Source organism: Nilaparvata lugens, chromosome 12 (genome assembly GCF_014356525.2).
Source record: "Nilaparvata lugens isolate BPH chromosome 12, ASM1435652v1, whole genome shotgun sequence".
Lineage (NCBI taxonomy): Eukaryota > Metazoa > Arthropoda > Insecta > Hemiptera > Delphacidae > Nilaparvata > Nilaparvata lugens.
Genome location: NC_052515.1, coordinates 7,032,136 through 7,045,505, shown reverse-complemented (window position 1 = coordinate 7,045,505; position 13,370 = coordinate 7,032,136). Strand labels below are relative to the sequence as shown.

Here is a 13,370-nt window from a genome sequence, read left to right as displayed (position 1 = left end):
AATTTAAAATATTTGAGTTACAACCCCTCATTTTTTAAAACTAAAGGTTCAATTAGCTTCCATTTAAGATACAAGCAACATACAACTTTCTCATTGATGACATCTTTCTTGTTTTTGAAAGGCCTTTGAAATAATGTACTACACAACGGGTGTTAAAATTTAAAATGGTCGAGCTACAACCCCTAAGTCCCTTGTGAGGGGTTCAAATTCAGTTGGACGTCTGAAGGTAGAGTATTCGACCACTAATTTATCCTGAAAGTTACATTATTGTATCTACAATAGTCTCCAACTTGTTGAAGGGTTCTCATACATATGACTCACTCTGTATTAAAGTAACTACCTGATACAAGCTATGTGAGAAATCACAGAGAAAATAACATTGAATCGATTTTTTTCATGAATTTTATCGAATCATCACTAAAATTTCCTAAAGTGGAGAAATAGTCTAGGGTATTGGTATACCCTACTCAAAATCCACCCTCTGTAGAGGTAGACAGTTGAGAGGTGTCTTCTCAAAGAGAATTTTCGATCACTCTTTGAGTCCATTATTAGGCTTCAACAGGGATAGACAGCTGCCAGAAAGATAAGAGGAGGGCGAGAAAAGGATAGAATGAGAGAAGAAGAAGTGGAGAAGAAAGTGGGAGAAGAAAAAGAAGAAGAAAGAGGTGAGTGATAAGGAGGAGGAGGAGGAGGAGGGGAAGGATTAGGAATGTGAGGGGCAGAAGGGGGGAGGATGAGGAGGATTACGAGGAGGAGGAGGAGAAAGAGGAGAAGAAAGAAGAGGAGAAAGAGGAGGAGAAAGAGGCGGAGAAGAAGGAGAAGGATTATGAGCAAGAGAAGGAGAAGTCACTGTCAGAAATAGCTATCGTCAGCTCTACCTGACTGAATTTTGTTATCTACTCTCAAAAGTTCGTTCTTGCATCTTCATTCGCTATAATTTTATTCCTCTTTCTTGATATGGTAGATCATCATTTCATCATCATTCTGGTTAGATTCACGTTATAGAATTAGCGCGTTAGCATTAGTATTGGAATGTAAGCATTGGACAGCATTCATGTTGACATTACAAGAGAATATAGGCCCAAACATCATCCATTATACTGTAACATCAATTACTTTAGAGTATTTCCATCTTCAGCTTTCAGTTTCATCAAATAATGTCAATACGAACCAGTGTTACATCCACGAAACATGGTTGCAAACAAGAAAAACGATATAAATTTCCTGATCCATTCAATTCATTGTTGACCTTGTTCTTTTATTATTATTTTAATTCTGCAAATGATCTAATTTATTTAATTTTACTTTTCACAGTGCAAGCCTATAAAATAAGGATCGAATGAGAATAAGAAGCTCAACCAAACCTGTTGTCCTCCCACATTTTCATGAATAGTGAATAGTGAATAATAATATATTACGGAATAAAGAAGTACTCTCTCTACTCCGTGGTGATAAAATTAGAAATATAATCATCTATATAATAAGAGAGAGTAGGGTTGTGTTTGTCCGCATCGAAACATGCCAACTTGTGGATTGCATACCGGAAAAACGGGAATGATTTAGATCTTCAAATTTTGCACATAGATTCTAAAAATATCAATCTCGAGTACCTCGAAGCCCAAATTTCAATTTTTCTTCTAGATTTTTCAAAATTAATGTTGAAATTTGATTCATGGGACATGAATACATAGCTATATTGATATAGAACTATAATCTAGAGCGATGTACCTGGGATACGTTTTCAAGGTACATTGTTCTAGAGAGATCTAGAAGAAGACTTCTTCGAAACAGATGGTTGAAATTGGTAACTAAATTGATAGCCAGTCCAATTTTGTCAGGTTGACATCAAGTTGAGGAAAGTGTCTCTGAACAAGATTTGAGTTGTATCACTTTATTATGTTAGAATCAAGTTATAATATGTTAGTATCAAGAATTTATCTATACTATAATAAAGGAGAGAAATGGCTTATACACGTACGGGATATGAAAATTATGTTTGACGCATCATCACGTCTAAACTAGTGGACTGAAATCAACTTTAAATTTTGCATACAGTTCCTTAATCAACTGAGGATGGTTCTATGCCAACTTCAAACTCTACAATATTCCACTCAGTCAAGTTTTCAGTTTGTCAAGTTTCAAAATGGACCCTTGCGTAGCACGGGTTACCTGCTAGTTCCCAATGATACAGTAACAGAATTGATAGAATAGGACCTTGATGTTGTCAATACTACTATATATATTTTTTTATTAACGAGACAACATATTTGTTTATAATTTTATACATTGATACATACAATATGATTCTCAACTATAAATAAATGATTGGGAAAATAACAAAATGCTTAAAGCCCAGAACTGTTTTTCCCATATTTAGCCTAGATGAAAATTGTCCAAAAATATTGGTATCAAAAACATCAACGACTTATTCTTTCAATTATTGAAAAACATCACACCATCTATCACCATACAATCAAATTAATGAAGTAACTCGCAGTTGAAGTCGAAATTTTCAAATAAGATCAAAAACTGAATATAGGTAGAACTTGGCACTCGATCATTAGGTCTACTCAAAACGTGAAAATATCGAGTAATTTGAGAAACTGTGAAGCCAGAAAACTATTAGCCCAAGTCTTTTTATATAAAACTATGAAGTTTTTTTTCCATTATTTGATATTAACTCACATTATACAAACCTTATGTTAGGTCTTATAACTGTCACAAGTGTTGATGATATCAATACTGTATGTAAAATACACAAAGTTGCTTGGACAGGTGCACACACATCGATTCTTGGACGTACGAATTCTTGGAGTCCTAAATCCTATTGGATTAAAAGATGATGTCAAACAGTTGATGTTTGTCAAGCTTCGATCAATCTGATAAAAATCAAAAGGACGGCAAAAAATCATATGTCCAAGAATCAATGTGTGTGTAACAGGTTCAAGTCTTGTTATAGGTAACAAACAAATGTTGGTAACAGTTAGTCCTATTATAGGTAACAAAGAAATGTAGGTAACAGTCCTTGGATCGGTAACAAACAAAACACCTTCACTACTACACAAATTATCATTACTTTCATATTATAATTCCTTGATGTTTCAAAGTTTAGTTCTACAATTTATATGTAAAATTCATTTTGACATAGTCATTCAATTTCAGCTGTTTTACATCCATGAAATCAAGCCGGTAAACAGTTGATTGTAACATACATTGTAACATAATCATATGTTTTATAAACTATGTTTCCTTTACATGTTTTATAAACATGTTTTATAATATGTTTCCTTTACAGTCGAGTATGTTTCCTAGTTCCGAATTTGGAACAGTAAAACTTGTACAAAAACCGCCTTTTAGCGCTCCAGGTGGAAGTTTTGTCAACTACAATCAAGAAATTCCTGATTCGAAACTTGTAAACTAGGTTATGTTTATAGAATACATGTAGTAATGTCGGCACAAGCAGGTAATGTTTTCTGTTCCTCAATTATTCTTTCATAGATTATTATGACAAAAAATAGTGTAAGTTACTTGGACGAGAATGTCTTTCGCAGTGCTCAAATGGAATTCTAGTCTCGGCTAACGCCTCGACTAGAAACATCATTCTCGCCTGCAGAAGGGCTCTTCCCGTCCTTGTGACTTAAGATACTATTTTAGTTCTACTCCATCTTCTTCAATTAATTTCTTCTTCATAGAAGATCTTCAATCTTCTTGAATTATTTTCTCTGGGGAATCCCTGACCATGGAGCAAAGCAACACACATACAAAGAAGGTACATGAGGAGGATCCTGCTACTCTTTTTCTTGAGAACTAAGGGAGCGCATATGGTTCGTTAGACTTGTATTGGATTATCTCCACCGCATGCGTATGCTTTCAATGCATAACGACCTCATACTCATAATCATACGCTACTCATATAAGTAGAGAGTTTTGCAGTAAAGGAAATTGCGACTGTACATTCAATTTGTAGCAAGGCAGAGGGATCCATGAACACACAAAAATATCTGCATAATCCAAAGGAATCAGTACAAGTTAGTACCGCAGTTGAGGATAGAAGAAGAGGTAAGATATGTGGAGTGGAAAGGGACGAGAAGTTAGAAGGAGACAAGGAGTTGGAGGAGGAAGGAAAGGAGAGAGAACATTGGGATGAAGAAAGGATTGAAAGAGGAAGATTAGGAGGAGAAGAGGGAAAGGAGAAGGGGAATGTGAAGGTGGAGGAGAAATGGGAGAGGAGTAGGAGGAGATGAAGGAGGAGTTGAAGGAGGTGAAGGTGAAAGAGAAGTTGGAGGAGTAGGTGGTGGAGAAGGAAGAGGGGAAGAAGGAGGAGGAAAAGGAGGAAGAGGAGGAGAAGGAGGAGGAGAAGGAGGAGGAGAAGGAGGTGGAGAAGGAAGAGGAAAAGAAGGAGGTGGAAGAGGAGGAGAAGGAGGAGGAGGAGAAGGAGGATAAGTAGTAGAAAAATTGGAAGAGAAGAGGTAGAAGGAGAGGAGGAGCAGGAGGAGAAAGAGAAGTAGAGGGATGAAAGAGTAGGAGGATGAGTAAGAGGAGGAGAAGGGTAAGGAGGAGGAGGAAAAGAAGGCAGATGAGTGGGAGATATTGGGAAAAGTGGAAGGAAGATGAGGAGAGAGTAATAATTAATGATTGAGGGAAATACAAAAGGAGTAGAAGAAATGTGTTACAGAAGAAAGTGAAAAAGAATTAATGAGGAGGGGGAAGAGTATGGATGGTTCAAAAAGGAAGAGGATGAATGATAATTCAAAAAAATGAAGATAAGAAAGGAGAGTAACTGATAAAGAACCAGTTGAGAGAGTGGAACTAGAAAAATTTTAGAAGAAGGCGATAATGGAAGAAAAGAGTGAGAGTTGGAGTGAGGAAAGAAAATTGAAAAAGGATTAGACTTACAGATGATATCTCAGGAGAAGAGAAGATGAAATATCATGAATGATGAAACAAATGGGATAAATGAGAAGGTAACATGACAAAATAAGAAATGAGAACGTATTGAGAGAAAAGAACTATGAAAATTAGAAGCCTTATAATAAGAGGAGTGAATGAATTGTGATAAAGAGAAGTAGATGATGGAGTAGAAAATAAACAAGAAGATGGACGAGAATAAACGGAGAAGATGAATGAAAATGAAGCTGACAAGAACACAAGCTAGTGAATGATAGAGAGGTTATGGAAGGATGAAGAGAGATGAACATGCTGGGATTTCCGAGTACGAATAAGAAGAAGATCAACAAAGGATTGATTGATTGATTGATTGATTGAGTATTTTATTTATGTAGATTACAATATATACTGGCTTATACACTTATAAACAATAGCTTCCAATACAGCATAATTATAGATGAATTTACATAATATAGACTAAGAAAATAATTATTGAACTGTATATGATATGAAAAAGCAATTTGTAATATAATAACTATAGATAATAATTAAATTGTTATGCATCTACATAAATTGGCGGAGCTTTGGACATATCAATGTCCATTCTTCGGAGAGAATATTAAAAATATCCCCTCCACTAATTCTCTACCAAAACGTTAATTTCATTATTTGAACTAAGGATTTATTTATTAATGGAAGGATTATTTATTAAAGGATAAGAGAGAGAAATGAACATAAGATATGAGAAATAGAAGATGTAATGGAAAGAGAATGGCGATTGGTACTAGAGGATAAAGAAGTGAAGAATAGGGGGGAGGCATCGAGGCATGAGAACTAAAACTGAACTAACAGGAGCGGAAAAAGTATGAGGAAGAGTAGAAGAATGATGAAAAGATACAGATAGGCGAACAAGAAGGAGAACAAGAATAGTAACGCAGCAGCAATGAATGTATAAGCGGTAATTTGCTCAACTCTCGCCAAAAAAAATTCTCCCCGGAAAAAGCATAAAAAGGTGGGTCTCCACCAAAACGTGGTTATAATGCAGATCCTTATATAACTCACAAGGCTAAATGAGAGAGAGAGAATGAATAAGCCTGCGGAGGAGAAAAGCATTCTGTGCTCTATAGGCGGATGAAGATGAAGAGGAAGAAGCAGTAGAAAAAGAAGGAGAAATGGAAGGAGAAGAAGAAGAAGAAGGATGTTGTGGTGGAGTAGGAGGAGGAGGAGAAGAAGTAGAGGTCGAAGGAGGAGAAAAGAGAAAGAGGAAGAAGAGAGCTAAAAAAAGTGCCGTACCTCAAAGGGAATGTAGTTAGTAGTGTTCCTTTTTTTCTGAAAGGCAGATTCCTCTTTTTCTGTGTAGTAGTTGGAAGTAGGTAGTTCTACCTCTTATTTGGGCCTCGTTCCCCTCTCCCCTTAAACCCATTTTGGGGTACTGCCCCCCCCACTACCTAAAGAAAACCTCACAAATGTATTCAACCCTCCTCTTCCTCCTACTCCTCCACCTCATCTCTTAAAACGTGCACATCGCAAAAAGGGAATGAATAAACTGCGCTCTCCTTTCTTTATCTTCTTTATTCTCTTCAATTACAGAGGGGCTGAAATCCGTCCTATGTTTTACATTAGCAAATGTACCGCAGTGTTATACCTAGTTAGATCAATGGTAGCTTGGATGACGGTTTTCAAAGTGGGGTATTAGAGGGCTCTGTACGAGTTATTCAGCTTGCAACAAAAAAAAAAAATCCTTGATACGTTCCAAAGAACTGAGTGTTTTATCTATTCTAAGTGACACATAACCCGGCTATTTTAGAACTGTTGTATAGATCAGAATAGAGACCGTTTTGGAATCAAGCCTGTGGTACTCCTGAAAGTTGTGTGATTCTAAATATGGAATAAATAAATAAACATTTATTCACTCATCCATTATTCCATTGACAATGAGGACTATGTGATGAAATCCAACAGAAACTAGTTGTCAAAAATGTCTTCATTCCTGAATATACGAGTGTTATAGAATTTCTAAACTCTGAATGAATCCTCCAAACCATGGAACCATCTTCCTATGCTATGATTCCATCCGATTCTGTTATGCACCCATTTGATTTTGTTTATCTCAAAATATTCTTTTGTAATGAGTTACTGAAAATGACCAGTAAGCAAGGAAATTCAACATTCATTCGCCAAAATCCATTTCAATTCTAATTCCTTGATAGTCCAGTCACTATATACATTGGTGCATGCAATTTATATTGCAGTTCTGATTTTTTAATATATTATTTGGGTACATAAGAGGAGTCCAGAACCAATTTATTCATGTGAAATTTCCTTGTGCTATATACAGAGTGGCCCAAAAACCTCGTATTTTCGGCTCATTTTCCAGTTTTCAGCTATTTCTGCCAAATCTCGTGATCGGACAGAGAAATTTGCTTCTGCCTTTTCTATAGAATATGAAATTCCAAATCAAATGAAAGAACTCTCATTCGGAACTCTCTATCTCCAATGAGTACTAAGTCATGATTTTTCAAAAATGAGTGAAATTTGAAGAGAAAATCAATTTCTGATGAATTTCAGATTTTAATCAACAATATCTTCCGATTGTTACCATTAGGATGTATAATTCAAAATTCCTATGGGCGTATTTTTGTGCTCTACAATCTGAGATCAGGGAGAGCGTTTTATCTCATATGAATTCCCAGGTACACCTGACAACAATGCTCCTTGTATTGTGAAAAACACCTAATTTTCAGCTTCAACCAACATCATCAACTACGTAGTCTCCACATTGATATTTCGCACAATGACATAAGTTCATAAGATCATGTTCTATGAGAATCACCCGTTAGATGCACTTCATCTCAGTATTTCCTAGTGAAGAGGCACGCTTAAGGACACCGGAAGGATCAAAATTTTAAACACTCTTATAACTTCTGACACAATGCTCAGATTCCATCGTACTACACTTCATTGTTCTCGGCTCGTCAAGGCGGTCCAAAATCATGTATCAAAAGTCAAATTCGGTCGGAAAATGGAAAATTTATTGTTGAGTGTACTTAAGCCCATATCCCAATACACAAAAAATTACCAATTTCTATATTCAAAGCTGCATGCTTTTTGAAATATTTCTGATAAAATTTCCAAATCTGATGAGGATGTGGAAATTGTCTTCCTCTACCCACTCCAATAAATAATACTTTCAATTCCAATACCATTTGAAAGTAACAGAAGATTTCAAAAATGGCGATTTCAGTTTTTAAATTTTTTCCGTGATTTTACTGTTGATCAAGAATTTCTAAAACGAGTCTGATACATCATAGAAACTCTCGATTGATTCCAAATTGTAGATAAATTCATCCTTTACGAGCTCAGTTGTCTAAAATCCATCTTGAATAACTTTTCCCTATCATAGTACTGCCAAAACAGTTAATATGATAAAAATATCTACAATTCCCGGATTTTTTTCAACAATCAAATCTCACTCTACGGAAATATTTTTTCATAAATCGTTTACAGCAGGTGGAAGAGAAAACTATATTGTTCATTTCAAGATCAAGTAATGATTTTTATAATAAAAGGTTACCGAGATACATTGCTTTGAATATAGAATTTGGCCATTTTTTGTGTATTGGAATATGGGCTTTAGTACACTCAACAATAAATTTTCCATTTTTCGACCAAATGTTACTTATGATGCAAGATTTGAAACCGCTTTGAAGCCGAGAAGAATGAAGTGTAGTACGATGAGCATAGCGTCAGAAGTTATAAGTGTTTGAAATTTTGATGCTTCCGGTGTCCTTAAGCGCGCCCTCCACTAGGAAATACTGAGATGAAGTGCATCTAACGGGTGATTCTCATAGAACATAATCTTATGAACTTATGTCATTGTGCGAAATATCAATGTGAAGACTATGTAGTTGGTGATGATGATTGAAGCTGAAAATTAGGTGTTTTTTACAATACAAGGAGCATTGTTGTCAGGTGTACCTGGAAATATATATGAGATACCTAATCTAAGATTGTAGAGCACAAAAATACATCCAGAGGGATTTTGAATTATACATCTAAATGGTAACAATCGTAAGATATTGTTGATCAAAATCTAAAATTCATCAAAAATTGATTTTCTCTTCAAATTTCTCTCATTTTGAAAAATCATGACTAAGTACTCATTGGAGATAGAGAGCTCCGAATGATTTCATTTGATTGGGAATGACATATTATATAGAAATGGCAAGAGCAAACTTTTCTGTCCGATCACGAGATTTGGCAGAAATAGTTGAAAACTGGAAAATGAGCCGAAAATACGAGGTTTTTGGGCCACTCTGTATATAGCACAAGGAAATTTTGCATGGAGAATTTGGTTCTGGACTTCTCCAATGTACCCAAATGAAATATTAAAAATCAGAACTACCATATAAATTGCAAGCACCCCCTTTTTTATGTCTATAATGATTGGACTATGAAGCATTTTTATTCAGAGATGAAACCTTTTTAAAAGAAAAACTTTGAACTTTTGAAATCAAAAACGAAATAATTCTTGCATTTTCTTGGAAGAACTCACTACCTTCTCTCTCTCTTGGGTTAACAGCCGTAGGGCTGGTTGGCAGCAGCTCTCCATGCTTTTCTGTCGTCCGCTTTCCGCTTCAGCTCGTAGTATGATCCACATCTCATATCCCGTAGCAATTGTTTCATATACTCCAGCCTAGGTCTTCCTCTCATATTCCTTCCCTCAACCATTCCCTCCATTATCCTTGTCAGTAGAGTGTCATGTCTGATGATGTGGCCAATCAGCTGTGCTCTTCTTTGCTTGATCCACTTCAAGAAGTTCCGGTTCTCTCCCACTCTTTCAAAAACCTGCTCATTTGTAATCATATCTCTCCAACTGATCTTCATCATTCTTCTGTAGCACCATGCCTCGAATGCAGCCAATCTTCTTTCCTCTCTCACCCCCATTGTCCACGCCTCACTTCCATATGTTGCAGTACTCCATACATACGTTTTCAACATGTTTTTTCTTACGTCGAGACTTATGTTTTCACTACCTTCACTTGGCTACATATTCACTTTCTGATCAAATTCATAAATTCCTTATTGAAAGTTTAAATGAGTATGATCATCTGGATTGACATGCTTCAATAATCAAGCTGCAAACGACTGGGGTTCTTTCAGCTCCCCTTACAAGAGAGGAAAATAGTACCTTTCTGAACCCCCCAGAATTTGATTCCAACCACGGGAAGAATTTGGATTTCATTTTCATATTCCATTCAACAGTATCTCATTCACAAAAAAGTGATAATAGGAATAAATTTGAGAAAACTAGAATAGAATGGAATGACGTCTTTATTTGTTGACGTGGCGAAGTTTGGACAATAATGTCCACTTTATCACTCAACCACGTCGTTAGTAAAAAATACAATACGGAATATGCAAAGATAATAAAAAAAATTGAAGGAATACATAACAATTAAATGTAATAAATATTGTGGAGCGGTATTTGATGGCTTCACACATGTAGAGTGAATCTTGTACTGAGTCAATGGTGTAGCGGCTATAAATTTTGTAATTGCGTGCGTGGACGCTGAATGTACACCAGACTGATTGATTCACTACAAGATTCAATACAATTGTCGGAATCGCGGGAGGCCTAAACGCTCGCTCACCCTTGATTCTTCTAATGACAAAATTGTATAGTGATGAAATTTTTATAAGTAGTGTAGCGATCGCTAAACACTGAAGACGGATACCTTAAAATTATTACCTGTGAAGAATGAGCATACAAAATCATACAGGTCGAGCAAAAATCCCGATGTAGATAATTTACGGGACTGTGTCTCTAATAAGTTCTGAAGGATTAAAATACGGTATTTGGACCAAATATCGTTCAGAATATATTTCGAGAACAGAGTCTTGTCGGATTTTAAGCTCTATTGTAGGAATTTATATGATCTATGGCTGCCACTGCTGTACAATTGATGCGTTCGCTCCAAAGTCGAGGTAGGTAACAGATAAAAGCTGATATATGAGCAGGTAAGGACAGAGAATAAATATCTCGATCTGACCCCACTCGCTACATCCACTTAGACCTGTTCCAATATCCAGCTCAATTCAATTATTTCAATGATCGTATTCGATCGGTTCTTGATGATATAGAACGTATCAGACACAATAATGACAGGCTTAAGAAATAATCGAACTCAGAAAGCGAATTAACAAAACTGAAATATATTACAATAAAATATGTAATCATACAGTGCAGATTCAGAATTTGATTTACAGGTTGATAATAATTTAGTATTAACAGAACAGTTAAAAATTTTCTTGTGCTTGCATGATACCATGCGTGATTCAACAGAATTTTACGATTGATAAAATTTAACAGTTTGAAAAAATAGTGAAAAATGAATTATAGAAAATATTTTTTTAAAATGCTCGGGGTCGTGGTTCAGGCAGCGGAGGATAGTTAATCAACTACAAATTCTTATAAATTAAATATGAGTAAATTCTAGATTCTTAAATGCTAAAGCGCTTGTCGGCGTGGCCAATAATTTAACGAAGAAAAAATTTATGTTTCTGCACTGAAATATTTTCGAAGCGTAGATTGGGGCCCCTTTTAAAACTTATAACTCACGTGAACTTCCTTGGCGGTCGTGGTTTTCTTCTTTAGATCAAAAATCGTTTGATCGGCGGCAATCCAGGCTTCGGTTTCAGCACGTGGGGAATTTTAGTTTAAAATATCTCCTTCACCGAATTAATTAAGGGATAATTTACTTTAAGCTTTTAAATTTATCGATTGATGAAAACAGAAATTTACGAATAACAAATAAATTGGCCTAAAATATCGGCTCACAAATAGAACATTTAAAATCGAACAAGAAATTTTCACAAATAGGTCTTTGGTAACTATAAAAAGAGATCTGCACGGTGAGGATTTCAAAAGGGAAGTGCTGTCCTTTCTCCAAGCTTCTTGGCTAGACCTTGCTTCTCAGAATCTCGATGTAATAATTTGCATAAAAATTTGCCATTGGTAGAACGCTTGTGACGTAAACATGACGTCAGTGGCAAGCAGTAGAATACAATTCCTTTAATTACAATAATAATTCAATTTATGTAATTCTTAAAACTGCTTAATCTTATAGACATAGTTCTTCTCATACAATGTACATGTGCTAGCGTAAATGATAAGGCAGGGTTGGTGTCTGATAATAGATTAACATGTGTTGCTTTCAAACGATCACCTTCTTGGTGCTATTTCTATGCACTATGATTGGCTTAGGCTGGCCAAAGAGATTTAATTACCATGTGGTTCAGTTGAATTAAATCGTTAAGGAATTAATACTCTTGTACAATTTTTATTAGGTTTGAGATTATTATAATTAATTTCTGCCATTTTATCAATAATATAATTTCATGCTATGACCTATTTAGTTACAATAAGACCTGACATATAATATAATTTCTTAAATAATAAATAATTTCAACGATAACACATACATTTTATTTTTTTTATTTGAAATTCTTGATCCTTTATGGATAGTTTTGATTTTTAGAGATGGTATTATATCTTACGTGAAGCCAGCGTGACATTTGACAATACTTTGAATCAGTCAGCTGCGTTCGAACTGTTTTAAAAACATCTGATCGATGGTAAACAAAGTGTAACCTCAAAATCAGTGAGCGATTCATAAACAATTTGTGTTTTATTTGCAAAATAATTATAATTTGATTGAATAATTTTCTAGAAAATATTCAGTACAGAACGGTACTCTTATCTAATACACAGTTACTGATAAGTAAGTGTTATCGCTCGGTCGCTAACTATTCCTTTAGCAAATTCTTTCATTTTAAAAGGTAATCACAATTTTTTTTCTCTCTTCTCATGAGATCTATTTGAAAGATTCATCACACAAAAGCCCCCAGGATATTTTAAATAGGTAATTGGGAGACGAGTCGAAACAATGACTATTTGAAAAATCCGATATTGTGATGAATACACTATTTCATCTCCTTACTTCTACGAAAACTCAACACTTAACACTAAAAACAATATATCGTGCACTTTTGGCTACGAGAAAATAAATAATTGATTGTTCCTTCCATTGGATACAATCGAAATACAATAATTAATGAGGTCTCTTTGGATCCTTCATTAAAACAACTCCACAACTTCCATTCACGGGTGGCTTATGAGCAGACCCATAACTATAACAAATATACAAAATTTCACATATTACTTCTTAAGATTCGAACAGTATTTGCAACAAATATAGACTTTCATCATTTTTTCATGGTTATTACAAGTTTCGACTCTTTGGTTTGGCTTTTACATAAATTGGGTGAGAGTGTGATTTTACTTCGGTGACTTGACAATCGTCTACCGTTTGACTCGAGCAATTCCTTATTTGCGCTTAGTACGTTGCGTACAAACAGGGTTACACTTGAAATGGCTCTCTTGATTTTTATCAATGTTGGTTACAAATATTAAGTCTTTA

At 35.2% G+C, this 13,370-nt stretch overlaps 1 protein-coding gene across 1 annotated transcript in view; it reads right to left on the bottom strand.

Moving 5' to 3' along the window:
• LOC111056747 (protein O-mannosyl-transferase TMTC1) overlaps positions 1-13,370 on the bottom strand; it is a 397,568-nt gene that overhangs the window by 74,047 nt on the left and 310,151 nt on the right.